The sequence below is a fragment of the Petaurus breviceps genome, unplaced genomic scaffold (assembly GCF_028583685.1).
Source record: "Petaurus breviceps papuanus isolate PSGF00001 unplaced genomic scaffold, PetGlider_PUasm1.0 224, whole genome shotgun sequence".
Classification (NCBI taxonomy): Eukaryota; Metazoa; Chordata; class Mammalia; order Diprotodontia; family Petauridae; genus Petaurus; species Petaurus breviceps.
The window spans coordinates 8,334,288-8,345,793 of record NW_027185887.1 but is presented as its reverse complement, the minus strand read 5'-3'; the positions used below and the strand labels follow the sequence as shown (position 1 = coordinate 8,345,793).

General features: G+C 40.0%; 1 pseudogene; it reads right to left on the bottom strand.

The window, feature by feature from the left end:
- Positions 1-8,514: 8,514 nt before the first annotated feature.
- LOC138166464 (large ribosomal subunit protein eL38 pseudogene) lies at positions 8,515-8,844 on the bottom strand (annotated as a pseudogene).
- Between the last annotated feature and the right edge of the window lie 2,662 nt (positions 8,845-11,506).

Sequence of the window (11,506 nt, the reverse complement as noted above, 5' to 3'; positions counted from 1 at the left end):
GGGGGGGGGGGGGGGGGGGGGGGGGGGAGAATGACCTTAGAATGGTAAGGCTGATAGGTGCTTGTCTGGTATGCTCCTTTTTCAATTTAATTCTGAGACACAGGTGCGGTCTTCCCACCAGCCCCCAGGCACACTGTAAAAGTAAATCATGGCTGGATCTCTGCCTCTAGTGGCAGACTACAAGTCAGAACTGTCCCTAGGCAGCTTTCAATTGCACACCAGACATTTTGGTGAGTGTCCTACTTTTTTTCCTAGCTGCATATTTTACACATTACCTACGTGACATCTTTTTTCCCTCCTTGGCTCACTTTGTGCCCCCTTTTTTGGCCTGTTCCTTTTTGTTACCCTGTGGTAATGTGCTAGACAATGTTCCATTCATCCCCCAAAATGGAATTTACTACATATTTAAAGTAGATGTCACTCCTTTTTTTTTTTCAAGTTCAATAAAAACTGCTCCAGTGGTCCACAAACCTTTTTCTTTCTAAGTCAGGCAGCCAAATGGAAAAGTTTCCTCACTGCCAATAACCTCTACATATACCTATGTCTTCAGAAGTCTAATCTTAGTCTCAAATGAATCTCTGGTCAGAAAATATCCATTTCCTTCTCTGTATAAAAGAGGAGTGGTGAATATTTGGCTTGTTTCATGCAGTGTGCCCCATGTATTTGTTAAGTTCTCTGTTTTGGGCTATCTTCCTTCATCTATAGATTTCCCATTACAGCAAGTTGATGAGGCTGAGGAGGAGAAAGAGTAGTTCAAACTTTTCAAGCTTGATTAGGTTGGTGACTCACAATCACCTTCTAAAGCCTCAAGTATCAGAGCACAAGATAGACAATTGTCAGACACTAAAGGCATAGCAGACAAATATTAGTCTGTCTTTACCCATATTAGAACCTGTTGCTTTTACCCATATTAAAGCCACTCATCCCAAACAGCTGCAGTGTTTTTTTTAAACTTAGTTTTTTCCTGCTGTCTCTCAAGTACCTTTCTAATCCAAGTAGTTCATAGAAAAGCTTAGGTTTAAAAAAAATTCATTCCATAGTTCCCTATTTATAGATTTCCCAAGTTAACAGAATATGCTTGAATCCAGATGTCATGGTTTGAATGAAACCAGAATCAATCCAAAACTTTTTTTTCAAAATTTGAACTTAACATATGTCTCCAGGTATACACACATATGTATGTATACATACACACAATGTATCTGTCATACTGTGTATGTACATACATGTATGTATATACATGTGTGATATATATCCATGTATACCATACTATATGTGTATATACATTTATATATGTGCTTATAAAAGTTTTTTTTGTTTGTTTGTTTCATATGCCTCCATTTCCTGATTCTGGCAGGGCAAGGAAAGTACAACTGCCAAAATACCATGAGAAAAGCTGTTCTTAGAGATCACTGGCCAGCCAGTAGCAGGAAGTACCAGAAATCTCATGAGAGAATCTGGTTGCAGCCAAAATTTTTGAGACTTTAAAGGCTTGGATAGTTCAGATAAGTGCTGACTGGTATTCCAGATTTAAGGTATTTATTGAATCACATTCCCAAGTTTTTTTTTTTTTTAATGTAAATTCAGCACAGAATACTCTACCTTATCACCCTGATAACATGGAATGTCCTCAAGTTGAGTCAACTTGGCATGTCCCCTATTCTAGAAAAAGGAATTTCAATCATCTGGTGGGAGATCAAGTAAAGTCAAATCAACAAGCAATTAATTAAGTGGTTACTATGTGCCAGACACTGTGCTAAGTACCTGGCACATAGTTTCTGTATTATTCAGGGACATCAAGACAAGAATTCATAGAACAGAAGTCTCAGAGAATTACCAAATTATAGATGTGGAAGGGTCAGTAGAGGTCATGAAGGCCAACCCCCTTGTTTTTCAGAAAAGGACAGGGAAAGAGGTCCAAAGATGGTATGTAGATTTGGGAAAGGCCAAATTGGAAATCAAAAGAGGTCTAGTGCTCAGGTCTGCTGTTAATTCAGTGGTCTTTTCCCTACTACTCCATACCAATTCTCAAACATCTTCAAGAGTAGATAGAAAGACAATTCTAGCAAAAGCAGAACACAGAAAGCTAGCTTTTTCTTCCTGAAATTATGTTCTTTGCCCTTTTGTTTCTCCCAATCCTTCAAGGTTTGAGTATAAGAAACCCTGAAATCTGTTCTCATATCTAGAGACTTGTTAGCTGATTGTCCATGTAAACTTTTTTTTTTTCATAGATTTTCCAGAGGATTAAATGTCCTTTCTTTTCCAGTGGAAATTTTTCTCTCACTCGTTATTTTCTCCTCTTTGACCACAGGATGGCAGTCCAAGATTTTATCTGCTACTCTAAGTGGGTACCGTGAGTCTAGTGAGTGTATGAAGTTGTGTGCGTGTGTGAGTGTAATTTCATCGAAAATTAGAAACAGTGGTGCTTTTTCCAACTTGAAAACAAAGGTCTGATCTTTGCCTCTTGAATTAGCTCCCCAAATTAGCTTCCCTTTTGCCATTTTGTATTAGAATAGGAAGGCTGTTGCTTACACCCCAAGTTCTGTTGGCAATTGTATCTCCAAATGTAGCAAGCCCATCAAAGTCTGGCCAGGAAGTTTGATCATTTTGTAACTTGGATTTGTAAATGCTTTGCTTCAAGGGACTGTTGTGTTTTGATGGAATATACTGTGAAGCAGATGCTCACAGATTATTAATTACGATCTGGTTGGTTTCTTTTGAGTACCAAAAATGCAAAATGTAAAAATATGCTGTTGCATGATAAGCTCTAAATAAAGTCGTGCCATTTCTCTTTTAAGTGCTTCTAACACTTACTAGCGTTTTTATAGTGCTTTGCAGTTTAGAAAGCACTTTACGTATGTTAATTCATTTGCCCCTCAAAACAACCTGGGAGGTAGGTGCTATTATTATCCTCATTTTGCAGCTGAGGAAACTGAGGTAAGGAGAGGTTAAGTAACCTGTCCAGAGTCACATAGCTAGTGTGTGAGGCAGTATTTGAACTGAAGTCTAATCTAATTCCAAGTACCATGCTTTATCCACTATGCCAACTATCAACCTAACTACTCCTATTTTGTTATTTTCTTTGGTCTAACAAAGCTGCCCCGAGCTTAAACTGAAATGCTTCTCCAGGGTGTTGCCCTAATGCCCTTCTTGCTTCCTCCACACCTCTGTTAAACTTATCTTTTCTCTCTGCCAACCCCATAGGACCAATATCCCCAACACTTTTCAAGGTCACAAACATTACTAACAATTCAATTCAGCAAATATGCATGAAGTTCCATTTAGTTGCCAGGTGATTATCTAAGAGCTGCTCTAGCCAAGGCCATGGCTTCTCTGAGGCTGCTGGTCCTTTCCCTTGACTATAATTCCATTAGAATTAAGGGGACAGACAATAGAAAGAGACTGGGATGACAAGTCAGGACCCTTAGATTCCATTGTGACCTCTAATGCTGTATGACTTAAAGCTCACTTGGAGGTGGCTAGGTGGCACAGTGCATAGAGCACCGGCCCTGGAGTCAGGAGAAACTGAGTTCAAATCAGGCCTCAGACACTTAACACTTACTAGCCATGTGACCTTGGGCAAGTCACTTAACCCCAATTGTCTCAATTCTCTTGCCTTCCCCCCTCCAAAAAAAAAAAAAAAGCAAGTCACTTGAACTCATTCAGCTTCAATTTCTCCTTCAGTAAAATGGGGTGGGGTGAGTGGGGGGAGAGAAATCACAACAATTTACACAATGCTCACTATGATATGAAGGAAAACAACACTGAAAGATGTCAGAAGTCAGAACCCTGATCAATACTGTGATGAATCTTAACTTTGGAGGACTGGCAGTGAAGAGAGGTGGTGTCCTCTAGGTGCAGAACAGGGGATAGTTGTCACACCTGACCTATGTTTTGGCTGATTTTTCTTAACTACATTTCTTTATTAGGAGGGAGTGTTCTATAGGAGTGGGTGGGACTATTGGGAAGTGGCATTGATGTAATAAAAATAAATCAAATATTGAATTAAAATTTTTAAAAGAAGAGAAGGGTGAGATTAATTTAATTAAGGTTATTTAAGTTCTAACACTTCATTTTAAAAAATGTTACCAGTATACAGTTGGAGTTCCTCTTTTTTTCATTACTCAGTGAAATCCCCTGGAATCCTAGTAAGAACAAGACTTGGGAATCTGGGGTTCAATTGTGACTCTGACTGACAGTGACTCATTCATTGGGTGATTCAGGAACCTTGCTGCTTCAGTTTCTCTATTTTGTAAAGTGGGGATAATAACCCCTACCAGATTCGTTGTTAATGTTGCTTAGGAGCACTGAAATGTTTTCTATAGTTCTTTGAACTTCTTTAACAAAAAGAGGTGTTTAAATCCACAATACATTTATTTATAAATAACTTTTCTGATTTCATCCCAGAAGACAAGAGAGTCCTATGCTCTTTTTGTGGTGTCAAAATTAATTATTGTTTAATTAATTAACCATTAGTTGTTGGTACGAGCAGAGTAGTAATACTGATACATTCTTACATTTGGATGGCACTTGTATTTTAAAATTTTCTTATGACTACAATGATCATCCACAAATACAATCATAAAACAATCCATTTTTATATACAAAGAAGAATAAAAAGACTGAATGTATGAAACTGTAAATTTTTATGTAGAATTTGTTTGGGGGGGGGAAGTAAATTTAACAAGTCAGTAACACAGATGCCTTTTCTGTGTCCTCTTCTGAACTTTTTTCATCTGTTTGTTTAAAAAAAATCATGGATGCTCTTTTCTTTCTTCAAAAAAAAAAAATTACATCTTTATGACTACTCAGTAACTCATTTAGTCCCTAAACAGAAGCTCTTCCTTCTTGATAGATACAGTCAAGCAAAACAAATCAATATATTGACCAAATCTGAAAACGTACTTACATTTTCCCAAACACTTTCACTCATAGTATCTCATAGTGGATATTAGGAGTGTAGCATTGGAGGGTCATTTCCTGAGGCTTGTTTTGTCTGATCAGTAGCCATTAGTTATCCTAAATGCCCTGTAGAAGATTCTTTTTTTTTTCTTTTTTTGGAGGGGCAATTGGGGTTGTGACTTGCCCAAAGTCACACAGATAGTGTTAAGAGTCTGAGGTCAGATTTGAACTCAGGTCCTCCTGACTCCAGGGCTGGTGCTCTATTAACTGTGCCCCTGGAGAAGATTCTAGCATGTAGGTGTTGGCGTGACTACTTTTACTACTTTCAGGACCTTGTCGCTACCTTTTAACTGAACAGAATTGTAGGGAAAGGATCAAGAGGAAAATAAGGAAGAGCTGAATGTTTTGGACCACATGTAGAAACTACCCCTTCTTCCCTCACTCCCACAGCAATCTGCTGTGAAAATATGTCATGTAAGTTTCTTCACTTGACCTATGTTAAAAATGGTTTGCCCACCTTCTTTTTTCACTTGTGTCTTTCTATGTTATAGACATCTTCCTTTTGATTTTCTTTGACTGCTGTATTGGCATTCCCTGAACAAGTGGAATGTATAACCATTCCCCTGCAGCTCATTATTATTTAAGATTCATTCAGTTCCAACAATGTGCTTTTCATCAGCTTTTTGAAGGGCCTGGTGCATTTAAAATCTTCCATTAACTCTCCTTCCCAATGTAGCAGTATATTAATTTAGTTCTTAGGAAACTGAGGAAATTTCCTCTTGAGCTACTTGATACCCATGAACTCAAGTTCTTCATATGAAAGTGTTATTATCTTGGAAGCAGTGAGTTCAGCTTGTGGCATTTCAAACTCCAATTAGTCCTTTTCCTCAAGTTTTTTTTTTTTTAGGTACCATTATTATTATGATAACATCAGCCATTTGATGAAGAAAGTAAAACTCAGGAAATGGCCCTCCAATGCTAACCTCCTATAATATTACTAATATTAATATATTTGTTTAAAAAACATTGAAGAGTTGTCATCTCAAATCTTTTCCAAATGTAGTGTTGGAATTCCATTAGCATCGACTTTTATTTCTTTTCTAGGCTATGCTTTCCAACTCTACCTAGTCCCATTTTAGCAGCTCAAAGATTTGGTGAAATGGCCTTGTAACTTATCCCAAAGAAAAGGATGATAAAAAAGCCACCCACTATTTTGGGGTTTTGTGTAGTCTCACTTATTTTGCAAACTGTATTTAAGAATGCCAAAATATAGAAACATGCCTTGTGCTATGATGATTAATACATACTATTTGTTGATGATGGCTGTGTCTTGTAATTATTATAATTATGACGATGCCTTAGATGCGTGCTATATACTAGTGGGAGCTCAATAAATATTTTTTAAATGAAGGAATGACTGCTTGGCATTGTTTTCCAAAATCACTTTTTTGGCAACTTGACAGCTGAAGCAATGACAAGGTTCACGTTTTCCAAGATAATAAAACTATTTCAAATGGATTTATTGAGTCCAGGAAGGCAGCTTGGTGAAATGGAGACACTTCTGCAATCACAATTAAGAAAATCCAGGCTAAGTATCACCTTTGACATCTATAACCCTGGGCAGCTAAGTGACACATTGGAGCTTGTGTCACCTTGGAACTAAGCTTGAAGTCAGGAAGCACTGAAGTAAAATCCTACATGAGATCCAAGTTGTATTACCCTAGACAAGTCACTTAACCTCTCTCATCCTCAACTTCCTCATCCACAAAATGAGGGAGTTGGACTCAGGGAGCATTTAGGGTCCTTTCCAATTCTACCTATAGCATAAACTAGGCCATATCCTTGGGCAGCTAGTATTGTACCCAGAAAACATGAGCAAGGCCCAACTAACAATTTAGAATTGAACCCTTTATTTCACCATGTCGGCTGATCAGGCCACATGGTGGGCTGATGGGGTACCATCCCACCGTGCCACTGTCCCACCCAAATGGTATAGCTCAGATCTCAGGTAAAGCCTCAGCTTTTAAAGAGACACCACGAGGCCAAGGGTTAGGTATTATATAAGCAGAAACTTGCAGAGGCCACAATCAGTGATTGGTCAGTACACACAGCACCAAGTCTCCCTGACCTGGAAGCCCCGACACCTCTGTGAGGGAGAGCTGGGGTTGGGGAAGGGCGGAGCTGAACCTTGCAGTGTGATCAATTCTGTGAGGGAGAGATGATTGGGGGATGGGAAAGAATGGGGCTAGGTACAACACTAGGTGATGCCTTGGACAGAGTGACAGGTCTGAACTCATAAGTTCAAATCTGGCTTTCCACACTTACTAGCTGTGTGACCTTGGGAAAGTCACTTAGCCCCGTTTGCCTTAGTTTCTCATCTGTAAAATGAGTTGGAGAAGGAAATGACAAACGACTCTAACAACAATGGCATATCTTATGGCATAACCTCTCAATGCCCCAGATTAAGAATCCCTGCTTTAAGATGATAAATTGCTGAACAAGTTTGATGTCAATTGGGAAAAGGCATCTCTCATTGGGAACCCTCAAAATTACAGGTCTGGTTTAAAAAAAAAAGGCATATATGACCTTCCTTGAAGACTCTTCACATAAATTCCACTCCTTTGACCGTCACTGGGTAGAACAACAAGCCTGGGGTGAGGAAGACCTGAGTTTTAAACTGGCCTCATACATTTATTAGCTATGAACCTGGGCAAATAATCACTTACCCTCTAGTTTCTTCAGGTGTCTCATCTGTTGTTGTTGAGTCATTTTTAATCATGTCTGACTCTGGGGCAGCTAGGTGGTTCAGTGATATAGCACCAGCCCTGGAGTCAGGAGGACCTGAGTTCAAATCTGGTCTCAGACACTTAACACACACACATAAAAAACTAGATGTGTGACCTTGGGTGAGTGAGTCACTTAACCCCAATTGCCCTACCTACCACCCTCAAAAAAGCAAAAAAAAAATCATGCCTGACTCTTCATGACCCCATTTGGGGTTCTCTTGGCAAAGATACTGGAGTCATTTGTCATTTCCTTCTCCAGCTCATCTTGCAGATGAGGAAAATGAGTCAGAGTTAAATGACTTGCCCAGGGTCATACAGCTAGTAAGCGTCTGAGGCCAGATTGGGATTTAGGAAGATGAGTCTTCCTGACTCCAGGCCAGACACTCTATCCACTATACACCTAACTGCCCCACCTCATTTGTAAAATGAGGATAATAATAGCACCTCCATCTCAGGGTTGTTAAGAGGATCAAATGAAGTAATAATTGTAAAGCACTTAGCCTACTGTCTGGCACATAGTGAATGATCTTTAATGTTATAGCTATAGTGCTATATTATTATAATTATTGTTATTATCATTATTTCCCCCAAATCCTGCATTATTCTGTGCTTCATCCTAAAGTCCTTGCCATTTGTGCTTGCCATGTGTTCCAGGTAGATTTTGAACTTTGAAGGCTCTCTGTCTTGTGCATCTTCTTATAATTCATAATACAGGTGGAACAATGATTTTCTGGCCCCCACTTCCTAATGGCCAGGTGTGTTACATTTTAACCCTCCTTAGAGGCTCTCTAGAGTGCTTAGGGCGTTGGAGAGGGGTGCCTTTAGTCTTTTTTTCCTTTTTTTCTCCTACATTTTAATTTAGGTGTAACAATGAATGAGTCCTTCACTTAAGCTCCTTCACAGCCAAACCAGGAGGCAGGGACTGTTTAAGTTTCTCTGCCTTCTCTTTGTCTGTGATAACCATTGTGTTACAGGTACCTGCTGCAGTGAACCTGAAGCTTCACATTGTTCTTGTTTTTCTTGATCTTGACAGATTTGGCGTCTTTTCTCCTGGCTGTGAGCAAGAAGTTTTTTATTTCCTCGATTTTGGGGGGCATGGTGGTGGCGCCGGCGGGCCGAGGAGCAGCGTGTGGCCCGAGAGGTCATGCCTTGGTAGAGATACTCACGGCTCAAGGGTGTCTTTAGTCTTTTGCCATAGACTCAAGCCTCCATAAATTCCTTCTCACTTTAAGGGATTCAAGCATTCCATTTCTATTAACTACTTAACAGATCAAATTTTACAAAGCCATGGAAATAAGAATTTATAAAGCATTTGCTATGTGCCAGACACAGTGCTAAGTAGAATTACAAGTATAGGCAGAAATGAAAGAAGTCCCTGCCCTCAAGGAGCTTACATTCTAATGGGGAAAAACAATTCACAAGCTTTAAACTGTGGGTAGAGACATGGTAAATAAAGTCCAAAGTTGAGAGTAAAGCCTGGAGAGGAGTGAAGACAAGGCTGGCCTGGATGCTTTCCTAAAATGGATGTTCCAAGAGGAAACAGACAATTAGGGAAGGAGCCACAGGGGTGGAATGTACTTCTAGTGTTAGATAGAAGTCCAAGAGTGGAGTGAAATTTCAGCTTGAGGAGACTTCTATGGAGTGTCAGAGAGATCCACAGAGTCAGAAAGTGGAACTTTGGGGGAGATAACATTTATTTCAAAGGTGTAGCCAGAACAAACACAAACCTGTCCTCCTAACACCTCAGGGACATTATCTCTCCACTCCCCACATCACTAGTTTCTGGAGTTTAGGCTCATAGTTTAGCTCAGTTTCTACATAACATTAGGCCCACCAAGTTCCAAGTCCAAAACCACCCCCAGGTTTTCCTTCTGGGATCCTGGCTACTCAAGGTCTTCCCTGTTGGACTGGTTACAATATCCAACTTGGAATTCCAGGCTCCAAGGTCCCCATATCTTAACCTCCTAGATCCAGAACTACAATCTCTTCACCCAGAACAGGACAAATTGGAAAAAAAGAAGACCCAAACTCCAAACCTATATCTTGGGACCATGTTAAACCCTTCTTCTGCTTACTACAAAGTCTCCATGAAGTACCTCCTATGAGTGAATGAGACTTTTTTTTTTTCTCTCTGGATGCTGTAGGAAAGAGAGACTGTCTCAGTCTGGCATATTTAAAGATGCATACAGTTCTGGCTATGCAGTCAACAGGAAGAGAGTTCTCTTGTGAAAGTCATCCAGCAGGATGCCTACATTTTAGGAGGTATGGGCATACACCAAATACTGGTTACATATACACTGATTACAACAAATACTGGATATAGAGTTTATTGATTGAGGAACAGTCCCTACAGTATCACTCATGGTCACTGTAAACCCTGTAAAGATTAACTTTCATATTTCCAGACTTTAAACCTAGAAGGCTTATTATTACTTTACTTATGGCAAAATCCAGATCTGGCTTCCTGGTACCACACCATTTAATCCTGCACCTTTACTCTAAATTTCTTTAGTAGATAGGGATAGAATTGTTTAATTCTGAAGGGCCTTTTGCTTTTGAAAGGATAAAAAGCCAGGAAATAGAATCACCTTCCTTACCCCAGAATAAACTGGCTTCTTTCACTCCTGCCAATAGCTAGCTGGTGGGCATCCTATCCTGATGCATTGGTTTAAGGCTAAGATACATAACTTTTTGTGTGATATGAACCCCTTTGTCAGTCTTGTGAGGCTTATGGACCCCTTCTTGGAATAATATTTTTTAAACAAGTGAAGGAAATACTCAATTTCAGTAAGAGGTTAGTGAAAATAAAGATGTAATTTTTTTTCTCATTAAAGTTCATGATCCCCTGAAATCTATTTCTGGACCTCTTAGGAATCTGTTGATCCCAGGTCAAGACACCCCCCTCCCCTTGTTTAGAGGACATTATTAGGCTTATTTTATATACCATTTTGGAGAGAAAGTCTTGACACTGGGTAACCAAAAGATGAAGATTTCTACCTAAATCTTTTGGATTGGTCAACTGAGGAAGGTTTCCTGATCTGAGAAGCAGACAGAGTCAGCAAAACCCTGCATCAGGCAAGCCCCAGAAGAGGAAGAGGAGGCACATGCTTCCTGCCCCTGCCCTCCCCCCACTCCAAACAATGTAAAGCCACCCAGAGGCCAGCTTAAGGTTACAGTGGTGGTTACACTAGTTCCTCTCCGGATTTATCTTCAACAGTTAGGTCAGCAGGGCACCTCAGGTGGTAACGAACAAAAATAGTCAGCCAGCCTGGCCACTTCCTGGAAAAGTAGGTAGACTAAGGAATGTACACGGTGGAGACCACAGCCTGGGAAGGGGCACAAGCCCTTAACTTTTAGTGGCATTCATTTGTTAGACAATTGATTTTTTTATGGGGGGGGGGCTTACAATGGGGGCACACGTTGAGGTTGTAGTACATAAAACAAGCATTTGTGGAGGCTGAACCAGCGAAAGCAGTTATTGTCACAATAAGGGGGTAATAAAGAGATAAGATCCTTGCATTCCAATTAAAAGGAAAATAAATAGCAACACCATCAGCTGGTGTCACTTGAGGATCGGAGCAAGGCAGAAGCTTTCTTTCTGGCAGGAGACAGATAACACCTTTCCTCCCTCTGTTTCCCCAAGTAACAACACACAAAGCTTCACTGTGGCGAATAAAAGGCAGCGAGGCGGCAGAAGAATTTTTTGTCACAGATTAGAAGAATTTCCCATTTATCGCAGGAAACCCAAGAAAGATTGGACTAACCCATCACCAGAGAGGAGGGAAAACAAGCTATTAAGAGATTAGCATCAGGGAAAG